The sequence below is a fragment of the Cnephaeus nilssonii genome (genome assembly GCF_951640355.1).
Source record: "Cnephaeus nilssonii genome assembly, chromosome: 11".
NCBI classification, from domain to species: Eukaryota; Metazoa; Chordata; class Mammalia; order Chiroptera; family Vespertilionidae; genus Cnephaeus; species Cnephaeus nilssonii.
Window position 1 is genome coordinate 82,491,395 of NC_137082.1, and position 24,241 is coordinate 82,515,635.

Sequence of the window (24,241 nt, forward strand, 5' to 3'; positions counted from 1 at the left end):
AATGGAAGCCGCTAACGTGCACTATGTGACACCCCTATGCGAAGTGTTTTATGGGAGCCGTCTAGTTGCATTCTGATAACCATATGAAGTAGGTGCTTTTATTATTCTAATGTTCAGACATGGAAGTGGAGGCACAGAGAGAAGTAACCTGCCCAGCTACTAAGTAACAGAGCAGGGACTCAAATCCATGCAGCCTGACGCTGCAGATGGGAATGAGCCTGCAAGGGAGGGGAGGACAGGGAGCCTGCGGAGCTTGGGATGATTGATCTAACAGTGGTCTGGGAGAGATGGGAAGGATGGGATCAATAGTCCAGGTGGAGGGGTGCACCTTGGCAAAGCAAAAGAATACGTCTTCCTTCGAGACACGAGGGAGGATGAAAGGATGGATGGTGATGACGCAGAGTCTCTGAGGCAGAGGGAAGAAAGTCCAGGCAGGATACATTACATGACCTTGATCTTCCCAGGAAAGGAGGGAGCCACCTGCCCCAGGAAAGCAGGTCTTCTCTCTCACTCACTTCCTTTCGTTCCTTCCCTGCCCAACCCCCTCCCCTGGTTTCCACCTGGAGGAAAACATCCAGGTGGTACTCTCCCATCCAAGTTGGACAGTTCTCTGTAACTGGGGGATTAAGCTGTTGTCAATAAAGAGAGGAAAGGGAAATAAGTTAAAACAGATGGCCCGAGGAAGGCTTCTGGGAGTTGAGGAAGAATGTGAAAATGTGAAGGAATAAAAGAGGTAAGTACTGTTTTGATTTTATTTCAAGGATCACTAAGGGGGACTGCAAATCTTGGGGAGGCAGTAAGAGTGTTGTTTACTGCTCCCACGAAGGAGGGAAACAGAAATTTGGAGTCTGTGAGTTTTGGGTCTGGAGTTAAGAGTGACCTTTGTGGTGAATGTATTGGAAAGCAGAAAATTTTTAAAAAAATTTAACTTAAAAAAAAAAGTAATGCATACTAATAAACAGAAACTTAGAAAGTACAGAAATGTATGAAAAAAGCCAGAAAATCATTATTGCTCTTTGGTTTTTTTTCCTTCTATTGTTTTCTCTATGCAATAAGAAATTTTGAAATTGTACCATGTTATGCTTTTCTGTATAACTGTAGGCATTTCCCCACGTCTCTAAAACTTCTACTAAACATACTCAAAAAACAGAGATGGACAATTAAAGTTATTGGCCGTTAACTTAGCTACATGGTTCTTAAATGCAAACATGCTCCTTACTTGCTGGAGAGCATGCCTTTAGAGGGGGTCGCTGCATTTATTTGGCTTCCCCTAGTGCCGGGCAGTAGTCTGTTCCCAGGGATTTGCTTTGGTGTCAACAATCCGAGGAACATCTCTGTGCACTAACCTTTGTTTGCAGTTTGATGATTTCCTTAGGATAGATTCCTAGAAGCAAATAACTGAGATGAAGGATATAGCTATTTTAAAGATTGTTTCTAGAAGGTTGGCTTATATCTGTTTGCACCCCATCCACAGGGGCATGAATCTTGGGAGTGTCCAAGTTCTGAAAGGTTGGGGTTGGGACGGACAGCACTGACATACTGATTTGGACTCTGAACTTGGAGCCAGTTGAGAGGCTGTTGCTCTGCTCTGGGTTGGGGTAGCTCTCTATAGGTGTTCTGGTCTCAAGGTTAGAGACGCCTGGTGAGTCCAGCCCCAGGTGGAAGCAAGGGCAGGGTGCTGGGCTGTGTGTCCAAGTGCTGGATGCAGGAGAAAGCAATCCTGCCCCTGAAAATGATGGGCACCATCTGATGGGCAGTGGCTCTTTCTGCCACAGTCATAACATTTGAAAGTCTAGTAAGTGTAACAAAGCCACTCTCGGGGTGCACGCGCATGCACGCACACAGACACACAGACACACACACACACACACACACACACACACACACACACACACACACACTTTCTTCAATTTCAAGGGATTCATTGATCCACAGAGGTCGGATTGGTGAACACCAGGTTAAGAACCTCTGCTTTAGAGACCATTAGCAGTTCTGGCCTTCTTTCCAGATAGTTTAGTGCTTTGGGGACCCCTTTCTGTACTAGAAATTTCAAGCCACATTCGGGATAACATAATGGTCTGAGGCTGCCCTTTTCAGCCCAAAGCTTGCATCAATAGCACTTTGATGTGAATTAGGGGGGGAACTCTTTCTAATTCTCAGTCCTGGGGGTCAGGTAAGGTGTCTAGACCACAGGGAGAGAGTGCATGGGAGAGAAAACACACACACATATTCTTAGCCACATACACATACATACACATATATATTCCCAGATACACACACACTTTCACACACATAAACATTACTCTCATACATACATACACATACGTGCACACTTCACATACACACACCCACACACACATGTTCCCAGATACACAGGCACTCTCCTCCCACCCGCTGACTTTAGGCCCTCTCCTCCATGGCCTCTGGCTCAGTGCTGGGGCTTCCCTTTTCTCCTTCACTTGGTCTTGGCCTAGGTCCCCTCCCTTTCTATTTCCCTCCCCCGCCCCCCAGTGGTAAACAGACCCTCCTGAGTTTGAGTGAATGTAAAAGGAGCACAGGGGGAAAGTGGTAGATAAATTTAACAAGCATTAAAGTTAATATATAATTTAAATATGTATAAAATTATTCCACGCATCGATTAGAAAATGGGCTGTTGACCATTTCAAGGCAACAATCAATTTCAGAGGTCACAGGTCAGGTCAAGTTTCTTTCTAATGATCTACACAAGAAGCAGCATTAGGGAGATAATGAACTCCACGGGCACACAGACGTGATCTATGGCCGGGGCCGAGGGCTGCCCAGCCCCACCAGGGCCGGCGGCAGGCCAGGTTCTCTGTGGGCCCCTGTAAAAGCCTGGCTGGGAGACAACCTATGTTGTAATCAAGGCAGTCTCTGGGATGACTTGCCTTTTTTTTTTTTTTTTTAAAGACCACGTGGTTGTGGAGCTCTTGGTTGTCAATGGGCAACCGCGGTGGAACCCCATGAGCACGGTTTGCGAGGGCAGCTTCTGCTTTTCTGGGAAGTGGAGATGGCAGGACCAGGGGCTGGGTGGCTTGGGGGAGGGTGCCGACTGATGAGATGTGACCTTGCTGCTGGTCTGTCTGTTCCAGGGGCTCAGGCCGCAGCTTGTCCACAAGCAGGGATCCCCCAAATCACTGAGTGGTTCCACAGCTGAAGGTGCAGGACCTTTTCCAGGGGTATCCGTAGGTCCCTTTGTAAATCTCAGAGGGACCAAGGTTTGGGGAGAGGGAGGGTGGAGGTGGTGGAATGGGACATTGGCCCAGTGGCAACATGAAGCAGAGGCGTGGTGAGTAGGTGAGGCTGGCCCTCCGCACACAGCTTCCGGGCCACCTTCTGACCCCAAGGGCATGGGAACCACCCTGGCTCCTGGCTTTGAACAGCATCAGGAATCCCAATGCACCTTTCAGTCACGTCCAGCTCACGTCCACAGGGCAGGTGATCTCAAGGCAAGAGACCCTAGATTCCAGAGCCCCAATTTTTTAATCTGGAGAGGACTTTGCTCCTAAAAGGCCTTGAGATCTTTGGATGTAATGAGATGCCCTAAAAATGTCTGCCTGACTTACTACAGCTGAGCTGGTCCAGCCTTTGGCTGCTATTTGAAGGCAATTAAGAAGGGGCTCCCGCCTCCCCCCCCCCCCCCCCCAGACACCTCTCAGGAAGGTCTGCTCTTCATGCCTGAAATTCTACCATTAGAGACACACTTATTTTATTAATCAGCTGGCTTACCAGTCCAGAGTAGGTGGTCAATTTGGTGATAAGTGGTTTTGAGAGGAAGGGAGAAATGCCCACTGAAGAAATGGAGGAGCCAGAGATGGGCTGTCTTCCATGCCATGATGTGGACAGGGGCTTTGTTCAGCCCTGAGGGTCTGCTAAGGGCTTGCACTGGCCGTGAGCCTCTGGCCACACTCCCTTGGGAACTAGTAAGGAACTGGGGAGGGAGCAGATGGAAGGTGGAGGAGAGAAAGGGGAAGGAGATAGAAGGAAGGGACAGGCTGAAAAAGAGAGTCAATCCAAGCGTCTTGGCCACTTTCAAATCTCCATTTGCACATGCTGTTCCCTGGTCCTTCCTGCTGCCCTATTTCCGCCTGTTTGCCTGTCTCCCTTCAGACCTCCTGTCTGCTGGAGAAGTGTCCTGAGCATCCTCTCAGCAGTTACAGACCCATTCCCTGCAGCCCCACTGGGCCCTGTACCCGGATGTACGTGATCAGTGATCAATTTGTTTCCCTCCCTGCTTGACTGAAAGCTCCTCGAAAGCCAGAACTGGCCTTTTTGGCCTTGGTATCTCTGGCGTGCTCAGTCAATGGTATCCCCATGGCAGACACTCAATAAATGCTTGTTGAGCTGAACACAGGCAGAGGAACCTGATGCTGGGGTTCATTACATTCCACAGGTGCCCAGCCAGGCCTGGAGTGAGCAGATTACACCCCAAGGAAGCTAGAATTGAGGGTCACTCCTGAGGGAGCATGAGGGCAGGAGCCCGGGATGTTTCCAGAGGGCCAGGCCCCAGCTAAACGACATGATATGCTCTCTATCCCTCTACCGGCATTTTCAAAAGGATGGAATGAGGCTGTGCCCACTAAAGCAAGTTTTGTTGGGGGAAAGAGCACAGTAGGGCAGCCCATGGTGCGTGGGGCTGATGATGGCAGCAAGGGTGGCAGCGTTAAGGTGTTTAGATATCCCGGAGGTTCCCAGATTTGCTCCTCCTTCCACTTGGCAAACCTTCTTCCTGTGCCCTCCACCCTTCTGTCTTCTTGAGTCTCTGCCCTGCTTTGGGTCCAGGAAGCCTCAGAATTTCAGGCTCCCATACTCAGGGGCAGCTGTGACCCTGGAATGCACGCCTAGTTTAATCCCCACAAGGCAGACCCATGCAGCATCTGGAGGTGTGTGTGTGTGTGTGTGTGTGTGTGTGTGTGTGTGTATGGGGGATACAAGAAAACTTTTAATAATCCTGGAAACTAACACACAGGATGGCCATCTAGAAATAGTTGTTATTGGAGATGGGATGTCAGGGCACCACGGAGGAATTTGTTGAAAAATTTCCACTGAGAATGGCACCTTTGCCCCCATCTCCCTACTATGCTGCCCACCCCTCTGTTGACTCTGCCCCTTGTGCTGGGGGGAGAGGTACCATGAGCTAAATGGTGATTATGTGCCCCACAAAGTGGTGGGGATGACACAGGCCAAGTGGTTTGGCTCATTTCTGGCCATCATTACAGGAGGTGTAAAGAGCCACCCCACGAACAGGTTCGTAACAACCTTCTTCTTCCCCCATTAATCTCGTGAAGTGGAGGGAGCAGTGTGTGTACATTACTGAATTAACCAGGCATGTAATCAGCTCTCAGGTGCTCAGTGGAGGAAGAACTGCTCACGATTAGTCAAATTTAGCTTTAATGCCCTAAAGTTGGGGGAGCTGCCTCATCACCCATGAAGCCCAGCATCCCTGTCCTACCCTTGCACCCCTCCCCCCATGCTCATGGAAGTTGATGTTTATGGCATTTGCAAACGTTTATGGAAATTTATGTAACTGTTCCGAGTGCTGTAAATCATGTCCTGACAAGGAAAGTCCGTGGTCCCGGTGCTCCGATATCAAGGAGTCTGCGGGAGCCAGTTGTGGGAGCCGTTGGCCTTCCTTCTCTTTCAGAATCTTAGGTGAATTAGATGGAGATGAATGCTCTTATTAATTCGGTGGTAATGGGGCCTGGGTCATGAAGCCACCTTTGTAATCTGTGTGGGGAATTTGTTGACCAGGTGACACCATGTTCAGACAAAGTGCTTTTGCTGCAGAAAGAGACACTTAAGGTCTTAGATCACAAAGGTACCATGGAGGTTGTCCGGACACACCCCATCATTATGTAGATGGGGAAAGCGGGGCTCAGGTTGGGAAGGTATTGTCCATGCTCCTGCAGGTAACGGGAGAGTTAGGACTTGTGGTTTCTCAACACCATGTGGCCTTCACTAGACTTCTTGAGTAGGATCTGACCTGCCCCGTTCTAAGTTCTGGTCCAGAAGAGCCAGTGTTCTGAAAGACTTCATTATATCAACAAGCCCAGTGGGGGGCTGATACGCCTGTGGAGGGGGTTGTTCTATGGAGGTGGGGTGTGGTAGGAGAAGAGATACCTGTGTCTTCCTCTAAATAGAGATGTCTTGCTGTGCTCTTAGGAGCTTAAAGGGGAGAATATGAGTGAGTAAATGTAATGCATGATAATGAATGCTTCAGGTAGAGACAGCATCTTATGCATGAGTGTGGGGAGTTGAACAGTTTAAGATGGAGTGGAGTGACTGTTCTATGCTATTGAAATTATGTTTCCTAGAAAAAAGATAGAAGACGGTGGTGGGGCAAAACCAGACCGACTAGAGAGTGTTGTTCACCACTTCATCACTTTTGGACAAAAGGTACCAGGTGACTTCAGAGTTTTGGTTTCTAAAGCCAGCCACCCCATCATCTAAGTATGAGGTTCTGGCCTCAGTCTTTCCAGAATAATCTCATATAACTTCCTGGTAAATATCATTCACAACAGGCAAACCAATTACAGACAGACCTTGGAGATATTGCAGATCCCATTCCAGACCACCGCAATAAAGCAACTACGGCAATAAAGCGAGTCACATGAATTTCTTTTTGTTTCCCAGTGCATGAAAAATTTATGTTTACACCATACTATAGTCTATTACGTGCACAATAGCATTATGTATTTTTTAAAAAACCAGCATACACACCTTAATTAAAAATACTTTATTGTTATCCAGTCGGCATGTCTCCGTGGTTGAGCATTGGCCTGTGAACCAGGAAGTCATGGTTCAATTCCTGGTCAAGGTGATTCTTTCATCACTGATGTTTCTCTCTCTCTCTCCCTATCCCTGTCTGAAATTAATAAAAATGTATTTAAAAAATACTTTATTTTTAAAAAATGCTAACCATCTGAGCCTTTAGCAAGTCATCATGCTTTTGTGGGTGGAGGGTCATGACTCTTCCATGTTGATGGAAACACAGTATCTATAAAGCACAACAAAATGAAGCACAATAAACCAAGGTGTCTTTTGTTTTTCCTACGGCTGTCCCCATCTATCCTCTCGTTTTGAGGATGCTCCTCACTAATCTGGCCTAGTTCAGTTCAAATCTCACCTGTGCTGTGAAGCCTCCTCTGACCAGTGTTGTGTGGAAAGATCCCCAGGAACCTGGAAGACTTCGCTTTCCCAGGATATCAGATGGGCTTGACATGCCTGCCTTTGCTCGGAGGACTGCTAGCCAGGGAAAGGCCGTGCGGGAGGCAGGTATGACAGAGAGGGAAGGAGCAGAGAGGGCCCAGGAAGATAAGGCCGGTACACAACTTTGCTAGGTTCAGACACTGGCCCGTGGACTATAGAAGCATTTCCTCGGAAGGATGGTAGCTGCTGACAAGGGGCTTAGGCGGGGAGCATAGATATTCTCAATCAGCTTTGTATTAATTTGCGTGTGTTTATATGCTCACTTCTAAGGGGTTGAGTGCTTATGTGTTAGGCTTATCTCCCCACTGAAACTATTGGGAGTTGGAGTTCTCTGAGCTTCATGGGTCTGGCCCAGCAGGCTGGAGCTCAGATTTTTCTGAGCACTGACATATATTTTTCATGTTTTGCTATTCCCACCTCATGTCCCCTCTTCTTTCTTGCCCTGAGCTTAGATCTGGAGGCAAGAGGTGATCAGGCAATATCAGTGATGTGAAGTTACCTGATCAGAGGCAAAATAACGCCATGCAAGCCCCCAGGTAGCCCACTGTGTCCGCATCTCTTTAGAGGTGTACAGGTTTAGAGCCGTTTAATTTCACTATCTCCTGAGTCCCCGGTAGTTGAACCATATCAGAAAATTTTGGTGAAGTCTAGGACAGTGGTCGGCAAACTCATTAGTCAACAGAGCGGCAAACCGCAGCTCGCGAGCCTCATGTAGCTCGCGACCCGCGGTTTGCTGACCACTGGTCTAGGATACCCAGAGCTCCCCCTTTCCCCAGTTACAATTTCTATTCTGTTTTGTTTTCATGCAAAATGATGACAACAGCGTTTCACACCACCTTAGGGTAGGACACATCTCCAAGCCTCTCATCTCTCAACAGAAGTTTATTGTTTGGCTACTCATTGATGGCTCTGGTCTCCCATTCTTGAATCTGCTCCTTTCGATAAAATACGCTCTTTAATTAAAAACATCCTCCAGTCACTATGAGGGCTGCTCATTCTCCACTCAGCAGCAGCTAAGCTGCAGGAGAAGCGGGGAGGTTAGGGAAATGGCTGAGGCCCGTAACTAACTCCTGTGCATTAGCTTGTCCTGAGTTCGCCCTGTCCAATCTTGGCTTCCCTGCCAGGGAAACAAGCTGGATTAGTGCATGATAAGAGAAGCTGGGGTCGTAATTACACCCCATGTGACTGGGGTGGTGGTGAAGGCGGTGGGGCAGCGGAACCACCAAGTAAATCCCCGGACGATTATTAAAATGGCCCAATGCATTACACAAATTAGAACAGGCTGGGACTTTTGGGGAGAAGGGAGGGGAGTAAAGACCCAGTATTTAAGTGTTCTTGTAAGCCATCTAAGATATTAATGTTGCAAAGCTCCTTATGAATATTTAAGAACGTAAAATGGAGCTTCTCGTGGTCCCACATCACCACAGAAGCCGGAGTACAGTTGAACCCACTTAAGAAGGCCGAGTCCAGGCCCCGGCAGACTGAAGGCAGATGAAGCAGGGTTGGTGCACTTGCAGGGAAATTCCTGTCACAGGCCAGTGTAATGATGTTGTGTTATCTCCTCAGCGAAGAGGTTTTAGTTAAAGACTCAGACACCCTTATGGGCGGGACTCCTGATGCATCATTAACACATTTCCCACTCCCCCATGATATTAGAAGGTGGACATTGTCCCTGACTGGGTCTTGACACAGATCCGAGGAAGCCGTCATTTACCCATTCTGTTCAAGGCCAGGTGGCACAGGCCCTCTTGGAGTTGGGACCCTCTTGGCAGTGATTTCTCAGAGCTACATTCAGGTCCCTTTTAAGCTGATTCCTCATGGGACACAACCGACTCCAGGTTCTTCTCAGGAATGAATGGAGTCTCCGGAATAAGAGGGACCAGCTGCTCTGCTAGAAGTGGTGTTGTTCCTAGAAACCAAGTTAGACGGCATCTTTCCCACGATCAGACCCAGCGCCATCCTGTGTTAGGAATGGAGGTGTGGACTCCTCTCCTGCAGATGGCTGGAGACAGTCAGAGGGACTCAGGGAAAGGGTATTAGTTAAGGACTTGGAAGGTTGGGTTTGTGCTTCAGCTCAGCCCATGGTCTTACATTCTGTCCCATTTTTCCCACCTGTCAAATGGGAATAATTTTCTTGGCAGGTCTGCCCGTAAATGGAATAATAGATGTGGGCACATTTAAGAAGAAGAGTACTACAGAATTGTGATGTTCTATAGATATGTGAACAATGTTATTCATCTACATTTTTTTCTTCTTTTTGTCAGTGATTCTGCCTCTAGTTAAAGCGAATGAAGGAAATGATCCTATCCCTGCCCACTGCCTAGCCCCACCCTTCCAGACTCCTGGCCACCTCCTTTTAGGATCAGGGAAACTCTGAGGCCTGAGGCTCCGTGGCCCCTGTAGCTACCTGCGGCTGGGGAGGCCTCCGAGAAAACAGAGCAAGTGTTGGCCTGAATGAAAGGACTGAGAAGACCCAATAAGCTCCTCGCTTGCAGTCCTGTTGGGGTGGGAGAGGAAGGGAGACTCCAGGCCTCCTAGAGCTTCAGGCCCCAGACAGAGGGAAGGGAGCACAGCATGGAGGGCAGACAGACAGACAGACAGCCTATACTGGTGCCCGTCAAGGTAAGCCTAGCCATGGTGTGTTCTGGGTGGAGAGCAGCACTTGTCCAGGCAGGTCCCAGGTTTCATACCCAAATGGCAGCAAGAGCGCACAGAAGGCCATGGATGAGCAGTATATTCATTTTCTCAGAAGCTCACAACAAAAGATCCTTCATCTCATCCTTTTTCAAATTTTGATCCTGATAACTGCTATTTATTGATAAGCCATACAACTACCTGAGAGGTAGATACTATTCTCTCTACTTGACACCGAGCTCACGGAGGTCCAGGCTCTTCTCAAGAACGATTTTCTGCCGAAACCGGTTTGGCTCAGTGGGTAGAGCGTCGGCCTGCGGACTGGAGGGTCCCGGGTTCCATTCCGGTCAAGGGCATGTACCTTGGTTGCGGGCACATCCCCAGTGGGGGTGTGCAGGAGGCAGCTGATCAATGTTTCTCTCTCATCGATGTTTCTAACTCTCTATCTCTCTCCCTTCCTCTCTGTAAAAAAATCAATAAAATATATTTTTTTAAAAAAAGAACGATTTTCTGCCTGGCCCAGACTCTGACACTCCTGGAGCCCTCATAGACTCTTCCTGCCTGTAAGCCGTTAATTATAGCTTCATTAAATCTAAACAAACCAAACTTTGAAAGCACAGAGACAGCAACTTGGGTTCAGATCACATCGCCTTACTTACTGGCTTGTGTGACCCTGCACAACTTATTTATCCTCCTGGAGCCTCAGTTTCCTCACGGAAAATGGGTGGAAAGGGTGAATAAGAGTGCCTGTCTCTTTGAGTTAATGGGAGGATGAAATGAGCAAATTCCTGTGAAGTGTTTAGCACGTGGCACAGATTGACTGCATGCACGCTAGGTGGTACTTATCGTCTCTATCCCGGTTCTGAGGTTTCTCTAGCAGAGATTCATTCCACTGAGAGCTTAAAATTCAGATGCCTAGTGGAAAAAAAAATTACACGTTAAACCTCTATCTGCCAACAGTGTTACAGGCCTAACATCATGAGGTATGGAGGAGACAACCTCTATGGTCTCTTTCAGCTTTGAGCTTTTCTACTAAATGTCATAGGGTGATTGGGATCTTGTAGAAAGGGAACACAGAAGAGGTGCCTAGAGGCATAAGAGGGAGGAGTCAGGAGGTGGAAGAAAGCCTGCTGCAAGGAGACAATGATCATTAGGAGGACCATGCTTCGGCAGGCTTCTGGGCCAGTCTGATTCTCTGCAGAATGGTTCCTTTTGATGGCCTTCATTAGCTGTTTGAGGCAAAGGTGAACAAACCTGACTTTTCACTGAGTAGCATGTGATTTGCATCAATATTTGTTAGGCACTGTGCTAAGTACTTTGTCATTTAATCCTCATTCACAATAACCATCACCATCCTTATATTGCCCATATCCAGGGACCATGGAGCAGGCTGTATAGAGGTCTTGGTATGGCCTTGGAGGAACGGTTCATCCTATTTGCCTACTGTTGGGGCTTGTTAGCTTGTGCCTTTTACTAAGAAAAAATGTACGTGGTGGTACCCTCCTGGAAGGCAAAGGTGACTTCTGACAGGTCCAGTGGATTTGGGGGGAAACAACCTTAAAACAGGCAACCATTTCTGTAGGTTTTCATTAAAATTCCAATGAAGGACATTAAATCAGATTGTGGTAATTAGAAAAACCATGAAGTTCTCCAGGTGGACTTCAAAGATGTTCTTCAGTGGTTTTCTACACTTAAAATAGAAAGTTTCTTTGAAGCTTTAGATCCCTTCATCAAACAAAAGCTTACCTATAAGCCTACGAATTAGAAGCTTCTCTCATTGGAGTGTAGTGCCCAGAGAGCCTTTTGCTTCCTTTGCTCCCGGAGGGGCCCTGAGAATCCCCAGAGCTTCTTGGAGAAGACTTTGAGAACTAATACTGGTGTCTGTATGGGACAAGTGTCATTCATTTTTGGTGACTCAGCATCTAAACTGGCTTTCCGTTCTGGGAGAACATAATTTTGGATCAGGCTAAATTTATGACTATGGGAGCACTTACCAAAGATGTTTAATTCAACATGTTTAGCTAAAGTCTTTCTAATAAAAAGATTTATAATATTTTTAGGTGGCTTACTGAAATCTGTAGTCAATAATAGCCCACGAGGAACAAAAATAAGATGCTAGAAAATTTTGATATAATGTAAAGAATTAAAAAAAAAGGTAGATAAGAAGGTTGACATGGATTTATCCATCAACTATATTCCCTAAGGCAGGCTGGAAGACGTTTCCTTTACCAAACCACTGAGAAATCTCACAGTGGAGAGTGCCAGCATCTTTGAAGAGAGCCACAGCAGCTCTCTTGAGAGTTCTGTAGCTGAAATGGGATCCCTGATTTCATTAGGGAGACTAGGATTCCCAGGGGAAGAGACCAAGGAGTGATACTTAAGAAACCCCCAGAAGCAAGGTAGTGCATGTATTATTTAATGTTCTTAATTGCAAGAGAATCCATGCTGGCGGGCTTAAGCAGAAGAGAGATTTTATAAAGGCGTATTAGGTACTACATAGGATACACTGAGGGTGGGGTGAGTAAAGAGCAGAGCCTGGGCTGCCAGGTGGCTTTAACAAGACATGACTGCTCCTTGTCACTGGTAATGCTTAGGACTGGATACCAGACACTGCACGCTCACCACTGCAGAGCTGGGTATCTCTACATGTGTTTGCCAGACATAAGCTCCACTGCATTTAACCTCCTCTTCATTTTGCTCACTTCTTAATCCAATGTTCACACACACACACACACACACACACACACACACACACACACACACCTGTCTGATTTGTCACAGACTTGCAATTTGACTGCAAGAGAATTTGGGAATGTGAGAACTTTTAGCTGGGCACATTACTCACTACAGCAAATTTTGTTGAGTTAGCAAGGAAAAAGTGGAGAGTGGCTATGGGTAAGCAGCTAATTGTCTAACTGCATGGATCCATACTAGGCAGCAGGTTAGCATGGTATTCAGAACAGCCTAGACCCATTTGGGATGGCTAATTAATTATGAGGTCTTTTGCATTAAAATATAAGGACAATCTTCTAAGAACTTTCTTGGGCCATATAAAACAAACAAACAAACAAACAAACAAACAAACAAACAACTAAATAAAGACTAGACCTAGATAATAGAACCCTCTTTTGACTCACCAAGTATAGAGAATCACTGCTCCTCATTCAATTCCTAAACTTGAGCCAGAGAGCCAGAGCCCAGACGCCTTTGAAGTAGGACTTTGCAATGACTCCATACAAAGATGGAGTATACTAGAGGCCCGGTGCACGAAATTTGTCCCCTCAACCCAGCCTGCACCCTCTCAAATCTGGAACCACTGGCTCCTAACTGCTCACCTGCCTGCCTGCCTGATCATACATAACTGCCCCACCCCTGCTGATCTGGTCACCCCCAACTACCCCCCCCCCTGCAGGTGTAGTCACCCCCAACTGCCCCCTCCTCTGCTGGCCTGATCACCCTCAACTCCCCCGCCCCCACTGGCCTGGTCACCCCTTAGTGCCCCCCCCCCCCGCCAGCCTGATCACCCCTTACTGTACCCCCTGCCAGTGTGGTCACCCCCAACTGCCCCACCTGTGGGCCTGGTAGCCCCATGCAGCCTTCTTGTTGAGTCGTTTGGTGGTCCCTCATTAACCCCCTTGCTGGCCTGGTCCTAGGAAGCCATCTTGTGAGGGTGTGATGGTCAATTTGCATATCACCTCTTTATTATATAGGATGATTAGAGCTGCCACTTACTGGGTATCTGTTTTATCCTACCTAAGAACTTGATCTTGTTTTTCATTTAACCTGAGAAAAGTGAGCCTCAGGATGAAGTGCCTCATTCAAGTCCACACAGTGAGTAAAGGTGAGAGCCAGAACTCACACTGAGGTCTTTTAACCCAGAGCCCATGCTCTTCACTGCTCTGCCATGTCATCTCCCTTCTTTAACTCAAACACCAAAGTGCCATGAATTACAGAGGAAAGCTATGCTCATCTTGTCAATAGCAAGGCTGCAATCATTCTGCAGAGGAAGTGCACTGTGAGCTGAATCAGAGAAAGCCAGACCAGAAACTAGAAGAATAAGGTTGGGAAGGCCTTCTGGTCACAGGGAAGAACATATGCAAAGGCTTAGAGGCATGGAGAATGGGAGGTGGGGTACATTAGGGGTTGGGACTGAAGAGGTAGGTGGACAAGATGGAGATGGGTTAGTATCCTGGGCTTAGAAGTTTGGATTTGTTTTATGAGCAATGGATGCCTTGTGAAGTTTATGAAGCAAAGTTAGATTCTAGAAAGACCAACTTAGATTTGGGGGGAACAAGATCCGAGGAAGCCCAGTTAGAATGCTGTTGTGTGATCCAGCTGAGAGAAAGTTAGGGAAGAGAGTGGAGTAAATGAAAAGACATCTTAGAGGTAGAATTAAGAGGACTTGGTGATTGTTTAGATTTGGGGTGAAAGGAAAAGGAGCTTTGAGGATGATGCCCATATACACGATTAATGATGCTGTGTATTCAGGAATCCCTGTATTGTGGGTAACACAAACTCAACTCACATCAGATTAAATGAAAAGAAACATAAAGACACCTGTAGCTAGGAAGAACTTAACATAACTCCCAGAATTGAAGGAGGAGCTGTAGGAATGAACCAAAGGCTCAGTTCCTCTAGGACATTGTCTGTGTCTCGTCTTTGCCTATATCTGCTCAGATCTTTTCACATGCCAGCAAAGATGACCACTAAAAGCTCTAAATATGCATCCTCCATCTTTGTAACCCTAGTGGAAAGACAACTTTTCTCACCCACAGGCTCACTCCAGACCAGTCCCTGTATCCAGGAAAATGGTGTATTGTGGTGGTCAGGCCAGGGTCAGCTGCTCAGTCCTGTGGCCAGAAGAAAGGAGAAGGTACAGAACGTATCGGGCAGCCCCATATAGTAGGTTCACTTTAGGTGCTGTTGAGCAAGAGAGAAGGCAGTGGGGAAAGAGCATTAAATAGCTTTCAATCCAGTTCTGATTTGGATGTGTGGGATTCACAGCATCAAACTACCCAGCCGACTCCAAGTGCCATAATAATTTATTGAAATCAACATGCTGGTGAGACAGGAGCCTGACAGACAGCAGATGGCTCCCACACAGAAAAGCTAATCAATTCCGACAAACAACAGCCATCATGAAAGAGTGCAACGTACACAGCATGCACACATCTAAACGGCTCGGAGACAAAAGCTCCTGTGTGGCTTAGCCAGGAGAGGGAAACAGCTCAGCGAGGCAGCATCCTGGTAAAGCCTGGGTTTTCAGGCCCCACCAGTTGGCCCTACCTCCCATGGCTCACCACACAGATCTCTGCTCCATTCACACCCTACTCTTCAGGCTTCCTCAGACCCGCCTTGGCTTCCCTACCTCTGTGCCTTTGCTCACTTCCTTCCCTCTGCCTCCACCCATCCAAACATCCCTCCTCCCGTTCCCAGTATTGATTGAGCACATGCTGTGTGTCAGGAACGTTGCGAGGTGTTGGATGGTGGGTTTGTCCAGGTAATAGGCATGGTTAGGAGCATGATGGGCTAGTAGAGAGACAGTTCATTGTTTCTGTTGAAGATCAAAACACCCAACATGCCCTGGTGCACAGAGGTGGGGTATCTGACCCTGACAGTGAATCCCAGAGGGAGAGGGTCGTCAATGTTGTTTATGAGTTGATCTCGTAATAGAGAACGGAGAAAGGGACATTTCAGAGGGAGAGAGAACAGCATGTTTAAAGGTCTGGAAGTGAGAGGAAGCATGAGGCATTGGAGGAACTAGACAGAGTCTAGCATGACTGTGGCCTTCAGCTCAAGGAAGGGAGAGAGCTGTTAAGACAAGGAGACACGAGGGCATGAGGTCTTCCTGAAAATGCCTAGAGTTTAAGCTTTATCTGGGAGGGGGACAGTGGGAGGTTTAAGGGAGGGGAGTTTTAAGTATTTTTGAAAAATCAGGCTGGTAGTAGGAAGTGGATGGATCAAAGGAGCACAAGGCCAATGAAGACATGATTGTAGTGATCTAGAGCAGCGGTTGCCAACCGGTGGTCCACGGACCACTGGTGGTCCAAAAGGTTGGCGATCCCTGATCTAGAGAGTTGACAGATGTTACAAAGGCCAAGGTGACAGGACTCAGGGACAGCAATGCATCAAGTGAGGGGCATTGCAGGGATGGGCATGGAGGTATCAGCAAAAACTCAGAGGTCTCTGGTGTGAGCTGAATGGTTTAGATTTAGATGTTGTTGGGAAGGCAGAGAAAATGATTTCTGCCCTTGCCCCCTTTCCTATGGAATCTCCTTCTTTCTCTTCCTCTTCCAGTCTGTTTCCTGGACCGCCCCGACCTGGCCCTGTGGCTGGGCCAGCATTCACATAATTTCCTGGACCACATGTCTTTCCTGACCACAAAGTCTGGATCTTGGTCTCTGATGGGTGACTGGGGACCCTTGTCCCTGCTGAGAAGATTCCTGAATGCAGCCTGTACTTCATGCAACAAAATTTGTTGAGGGAAGGCCCACTTTGTGTCCCACATAGAGCAGGGCACACTATCTCTTAGATATTGATTGCACTTTTTATTCTATTTTCAAGGCTTGGCTTCACAGTTACCCTACACAGTCTTTCTTATGTTCTCACCCCCATCCCAGTTCCCATGGTTAGACCTCTCTTACATTCCATTTCACATTGAATCATTGGTATTTGTTCACACATCTATCCATTCAGATAGGCTGGGAATTCCTCGGGAGCCCCGGACACATAATTTCCCCTTGTTTCCTCTAGCACATGCCTGCGCAGTCCCCACCTCTGCTCTTCTCTTCCTCATCCCCTACCTTTTGAACAGTGTTTGATATAGTTAATACTCATAGTTCAGAATCCTGACTTCTCTGAACTATGGGTAGAGAAGTATTGGGTAGCACTGTTATTTTTTAGCCACAAACAGCCTTTCACATTGTTGGGGGTCAGACACAGAAAATTCCTCCAGATCTTTAAAGCTTGTAGTTGTGACCAGTAGCTCTTTGACACTCGGCATAATCACCTGATGTCCTCCGTTCACTCTGGCTTGCTTGAGGGAAGGCATTTTTGGCCTGGAAATGTGATGCTTTGCTGATGCCATAGGAAGCAAAGCAACCGGCTTTCCACTTGGGAATGGGACTTGTGCCTTTAAGACCTGTCTTGGGAAATCAGCCTGAGCAACATAATTGCGATGAAATTACCCCAGATCACACCCACACATTCATTATGAGATTCCTTATTGACACCTTGACAATTTGTTTCAGGAGACGTTATTGCATATTCCTCCCTCTGGAATAGATACAGATGCATATAGACACACGAGCCCACACATAATGTATATGCATATTGGTGCGTTTTTATTATATAATTATACGAGGCTATCAATCAGTTTTCATTTGGAACTCTTGCATTTATAGTTCAGGAAGTTATTTAAAATCAAGAGGTAGAGTAGAGAGCCTAGAAGAACTAAAGATGAAGAGTTGGATTGGGTGAGCCAGTGAGCATGAGTTTGCTATTTGGGGGATACACCTCCCTCTACTCCCCCCTCCTCCCTCCTTCACTATAACATGTTTTGCTATCAGTAGGGACTCAGTCCTGAGCAGCACCCACAAAAGGAGGGTATCAGTGGAGCAAGTCCAAGGGGAACCTCCTCCGGGTCATAAGGTACCATCTTTGGCCCCTGTAGACCCTTCTGTTGGGTCTGGGAAGTTTGATGGCCACACTGATCTTGTAGACACTGGCAAAGGGACAGCTGTCTGACAGGCAGACTCATGTACCTCCCAAAGGTCCATGAAGACAAGCAAGATGCCTTAGACCAGGGCTGTCCAGCTTTTTAAGTCACTACACACATGGAAACAAGAATATTTGTACTGCACATTGTAGGAAACTATAGGGGATTTGGGCTGTCTCTATGGAGCTTGGGGGAAAATCATTCCATTTTCTTTAATTATACAAAATGAAAAATAAAATATAGTGTATTAGGAAAGATATTATATGTTGAATTAGGATAAAACATTTTCCTAATTTTAATGAGAAATGTGAGCTCACTTCCATGAATGTAACTGTTTCATATCAGGGCTTATGTTTGAAGTGACTACACACCATGCCTGATCAAGACTCGTTTAATGATGAGCTCTACAAATTCTTGGTAGTCACCCTTCATAAGAAACTTTGCACAAGTGGGTGATAAAAAATTTAAAGCCATTTTTATAACCATTAAAGATTCATAACAGTTGAAATTATATTTAAAGAATTTAACAGCTTTCCTTTTCTTCCATTGACAAATGGAGTGTTAAAAGTTTTTGCGATGAGGTGGATGGGTTTTAAGTCCAATTGAACGTCTTCACGTCAAGGAGTCGGAAGAATGATGGCACTCTAATTTGCAGAATATGGATATGTTGTTGGAGCATGCACTCTGCAGCTGGCTTGGATGACACTTGAAGGGCACAAAACTGCAAATAGAAAAAAGTGTATGACATGAGTTCAATCCAGGGCCATGGCCACTACACCTGCCATTAAACTCCACCCAGCCTCTCTGCCCCTTTTCTCCTCTGATTGCAACATTTTGGGCTGCACACGATGCCCTTTAGTAGGAGAACAGCTTCAGTGTTTCCATGATGGTGGCCTGTGGGGCTCACAGCTGACATCTGGACTAGGTGTCCAGCTGTAGAGTAGCTCCTTGGTCATTCTCATTGCAGCTCTGAAATGTAGCATGAGCCAGATGCCACTTGTCCATAAGTAACACAGCGTAGGCTGTCAAGCCCCGCCTACCTTGAGAAGCCTTCTGAGGAGCCACAGGTAGATTGCTTGTGGCCATAGGAGACCATGCCCAGGCACTCTGTCTGTCCAGACCTTGCCCAGCTTGCTGTATCCTAATGCCCTGTGCATCTCATCCCCGGGCCTTTGCTCACACCGTGCCCTTCCTGAAGCATTTCTCATCTTCTATCCTCATTGTTAAATCTTACCTGGTCTGCAAAGCCCACCTCAAGCCCCTCTCTTCTGCCAGGTTCTATCTGACTAAGGTGTCCTGCAGAAACCCACCTCCCTTGAGCTTTTAGAGTCTTCCCTGGAGCAGCCCCTCACTCACAATAATTTGGGCTGCATCTGAAAATCTAAATGTACTCTTGTCCCAGCTGGAGAGTGAGCACCCAAGTGCAGCTAGTGCCTCAGGGCCCTAATCACAGGACTCTAGTAGAAGAGACCATCGCTTGCTCATTCTTGCCCAGTGCCTGTCACATAGTATCTGCTCAATTTATATTATCTGAGCCGTTGATAGGAAGCAACTTGCATATAGTAAAAGTATTCATAATGATGCTATTTAATCAATTCCATCAAAAACAATGATTTTCAGCACCAAATTTTTGTGCAACGTCCTGGAAATGCCAACAACTTCTCAGAACACAGAATGCTTGAATTTCAACTGTCAAGATGTGCCAATGTTCCTCTTCTCCCCTTATCGATAGTCAAATGCGTGCTCGATTACACATGATATTACAGGTTCACTGGAATTTTTTAAATACCCCTTACCAGCCAGTCCAGCATTTCCATTTTGTCCAAGGGACATTTCTGCAACAAGGCTGTTTTCTCGAGGAGTGAGTCCTCCCCACGCTGATTCTCCCTGGAGAAGACATTGCCAACTGGGCAGTGGGCAAAACTGCAGGGCCAAGAAGGTGACGGTTAACAGCCCAGTCAGGGGCCCTCCAGTTAGTTCATCTTGGAGTTCAGAGCCCAAGTTTGCCCGAGTTTATTTTTTTTCTTAATTTAAGTTTGTGATTGACTTATTATGTGCACTGGCACTTTGAAGAGATTCGAATAAAACACAGTGAGAGTTCAGAAGAAATGTAAATGGCCTCAAAGACAAGGGAGGGGAAAACAACAACAATAATCTTTTGTAATGGTTGTAAAATGTGGGGAGGATAGATCATGAGCTCTCTGCATGGGGCCCTCCTCTGATCTCAATCCAGTATTGTAATTTAGACATGACTTTTTATTTAATTTCTGACTGAGAAAGGGAAATTAGAAAGCAGCATTATCTCAGCTGCTTCGTTATAATGAACAATATTTCACAGTGCCAGCCCCGGAGTTACCTTCAGAACTTCTTTTATGAGGCGGATGTTGACTCCAGTTCTAGGAGAGCTTGAATTTTGGTTGCCTGACAAGCAAAAAAGGGAAGGATAGCTTTTAATTAGAAGCTGGTGTAAGGCCCAGGCAGCCCACAGGTGTGCAGGTCGGGGCCGGGAACAGATACTAAAACCAGGCCCTGGGAGGCACTCAGACCTGGATTAGGCGGCGTTGGACTTCCTTACATGTAAGTAACGGTCCACTTTCAATCTCCCGACCATGTTTGTTTATTTAATTTTTAAATGGGGGTTGGGGGGGATTTATCCGATCTGTAATTAACCCTTGCATCTGGCCAAAGCAGTTCTGCCTCCTGCCCCTTCCACTCCCCCTCCTGGCCACTAAATACATAATGGTCTGATAAATATTTAAGCAGTGATGAGGGAGATAATGCAAGTAATCCATTAGAGCAGCCTGCCTGGGCTGGCATGGGGGGGGGGGGGGGGGCAGTTAGGGGAGGCAAAATGGTGGTGCTAAAGTGGATGGAGTAAGTGCTAAGATCCCAAGCTGAGCAGCAGGCTTGCTGAGCCCTGAATGCCGAGCCCAGCTGTGGGGAAGCAGGACATTTGGGGCCCCAGGAGCCTTTTCTCCCACTTTGCCCTCCCCAAGCGCTTGCCCCTGCCCGTGGGTCAGCCCGCACTTTGGCTGCTGGGCTTCAAGGACAGCCCGTTGCAAACCTCTGTAACCAGGGCAGCCTCGAGCCCTGGCATGCACAGGGCAGCTCCAGGCTATGGCAGTTGCCTGGCATATAGTTATGAGCAGTGCCCTCTTTCACTTTCAAGTGTTTCTATTTGAACAATAAGTTACATGGTCACTTCACCTATGACCTTCTAATAATATGCTCCAGAGTGATGGAGGGGACAGGAAGTCATAGCTGCAACGTTCCAGGTATAATGTACACCAAACCCAGCTGTATGTATGAGTCAAAATCCCAATGCTCATCTACAGAAGCTCTCCACCCAGACTCTCATATGTGCACACATTCACACACACACACACATGCATACACACATACACACAGAATATTGCCTTTTGGCTTCTAACTCCTCTTGCACCTCACTTGTATATCCCTCTCGGCTCACTGCAATCTCTCCCTTGGTTCTGATGTTGTAAACACGCCTTATCTCTGTGGGTTCTGATGTTGTAAACACGCCTTATCTCTGTGGGTTCCTTCAGGGGATGACGTGGGTCTGATCCACTGGGCATTCTCCATAGTGCCCAGCTCCGTGGTGACTACGTTTATAAAATAAATCAATGGTGACTGTGGTTGTGTTAAATCTCCCTTATTACCTCAGGAGGCCTTTGACTTCAGCAAATGATTTTTCTCCCTTTAAATCAGGGTCTGATTCATATACCCCAAAACACGTCCACATAAACTCCCCTTCATACGCACAAACACCCTCCAACATGATCACATGTGAAAACACAATACTTCATGCATACTCCCTTTCACGATCTCCTCTCCACCCTCAGAAAATAGAAAGGTCAGATTCTTCATTTCTTATGAATTAACCTCTGCTAGCTGCTCTTGTTTCCCTTCCATGGAATAAGGAATAGACAGCCAAGAGTTCAAGATGGCCCCTCTTATCCATTCAACCCTTTCCGCTCCCTCTTTCCTTTCACTCATCTGGTCATTCATTTCTTCACTCCCTGACTCACTAACAATCCGTTATTGCAGACTCTGTACTGGGCTAACCTGATTCCTGCCGGCCTCAGTTTTCTCGTGGCCAGAATGAGCTGAATGTCCCATTGCTGGCTTCAGAAACACCACCCAGGGCATTCATTCCGCTGAGACAGATCTCACATAAATCCACGTGTCTGCCTCCTCCCAGCTCCCAGGGGCCAAATCTGGAGAGTGAGGAGGGAAAGGCCTCCCAAGGCTTCACACCCTCAAGCCTATTCGTGTATTGACTTTCCTCCTGCCCAGCCCCGGGGTCAGCCTGTGCCTAATGCTGCTCAGCTCTGTTCCTCTGGGGGGAGACCAGCTGCCCTGCCCTCCAGGGTCAAGGGCCCCCATGGCCTTGACGTCAGCCTGCTCCCTGTGGGAGTGCCCTGGGGACATTTAATTCAGGGCTCTGATGGCTGCAGGCCCCACTTTCCAGCAGTGAACCTGCCTGGACATGCAGGTCCTCATGCCCTGCTAGTCACTCGGAGGTTCACCCAGCTGCCGGTCCTCTCCTCACTGCTAGCCATGATGGCATTATTCACACACACACACACACACACACACACACACACACTCTCACACTTACACAGACATGCACACATATAAACATGCATGCATATATTTATGCACAACATAATGCATTAATACATGCATACAGCTTGCAAATGCAGTTAATAGGATCAATGCATTTGCATGTCTATAAACTTTAAGTGTACATAAAGTTGTGTACACATATGCACACACACATATACAACACACACGTGAGCATACATACCCTAAAATCATAGAAATCTTGAGACAGACACTAGTCTTCCAACATCTTTAAGACTCCCATGTGTGAGTCACTTTGTGACATGCCATGTGGAATGCAAGGAGTGAAAGTGTACATGTGTGTATAGATATGTGCACCCTGATCTTATGGATACACACCACCAATCCTCTCTCTCTTTAATATCTTTTCCCCATAGTTACTATTGGCAGTATAGGTGGCTGCTTGCAGCAATTTAGTTTTTTCTTTTTAAAATGCTTTTTATAAAAAAGTGATTTTATTAATTTTAGAGAGAGAGAGGAAAGGGGAGGTAGGGAGAGAGAGAAACATCATGAGAGAGGAAGATCCACCAGTTGCCTCCTGCACACTCTCTACTGGGGATTGAGCCTGCAACCCAAGCATGTGCCCTGACCTGGAATTAAACTGGCAACCTCTTGGTGCTCAACCAGCTGAGCCACACCGGCCAGGCTTAAAGACTATTTTCAAAGCAGTTTTAGGTTTTCAGCAAAACTGAGTGGAAGATACAGAGATTTCCCATAAGCCCCCTGCCTCCACACACACACAGCCTCCCCTATTATGAACATCTCCAATAGAGTGGTATATTTGTTACAACTGATTAACTTAATTGATACATCATAATCACCCAAACTCCATAGTTTATCTTAGTGTTTATTCTTGGTGTTGTACATTCCATGGATTTGAACAAATGTATAAAGACATGTATCTATCATTAGAGTGTCATAGAGAGTATTTTCACTCCCCTAAAAATCCCCTTTGTTGCACCTCCAACCCCTGGAAACCACTGATCTATTGACTGTTGCCATAATTTTGTCTTTTCCAGATGTCATATAGTTGCAAGCATACAGTGTGTAACCTTTTCAGCTTGGCTTCTTTCACTTAGCAATATACATTTGTTTCTGCCATGTCTTTTCATAGTTTGTTAGCTTATTTCTTTTTAGTGTTGAATAATATTCCATTAGTCTGGATGTACCACAGTTTATCCATTCACCTACTGAAGATGTCTGGATTGCTTCCAAGTTTTGACAATTATGAATAAGCTGCTATAAACATGCATGTGCTGTTTTTTATGTAGATACTAGAGGCCCGGTGCACGAAATTTGTGCACAGGGGTGTGTGTCCCTCAGCCCAGCCTGCACCCTTTTCAATTAGGGACCCCTCAAGGGATGTCCGACTGCCCATTTAGGCCTGATCCAAGTAGGATCGGGCCTAAATGGGCAGTCAGACATCCCTCTCACAATCCAGGACTGCTGGCTCCCAACTGCTTGCCTGCCTGCCTTCCTGATTGCCCCTAACCGCTTCTGCCTGCCAGTCTGATCACCCCCTAACCACTCCCCTGCCAGCCTGATTGATGCCTAACTGCTCCCCTGCCAGCCTGTTTGCCCCTAACTACCCTCCCCTGCAGGCCTGGCTACCCCTAACTTCCCTCCCCTGCAGGCATGGTCACCCCTAACTGCCCTCCCCTGCAGGCCTGGTCTCCCCCAACTGCCCTTCCCTGCAGGCCTGGTCGCCCCCAACTTCCTTACTCTGCCAGCCTGGTCACCCCTAACTGCCCTCCCCTGCAGGCTTGATTGCCCCTAACTTCCCTCCTCTGCCAGCCTGGTCACCCCTAACTGCCCTCCCCTGCAGGCTTGATCGCCCCCAACTGCCCTCCCTTGCAGGCCTGGTCCTTCCCAACTTCCCTCCCCTGCTGGCCATCTAGTGGTGGCCATCTTGTTTCCACATGGGGGCAGTCATCTTTGACCACATGGGGGCAGCCATCTTGTGTGTTGGAGTGATGGTCAATTTGCATATTATTCTTTTATTAGATAGGATTAGATAGG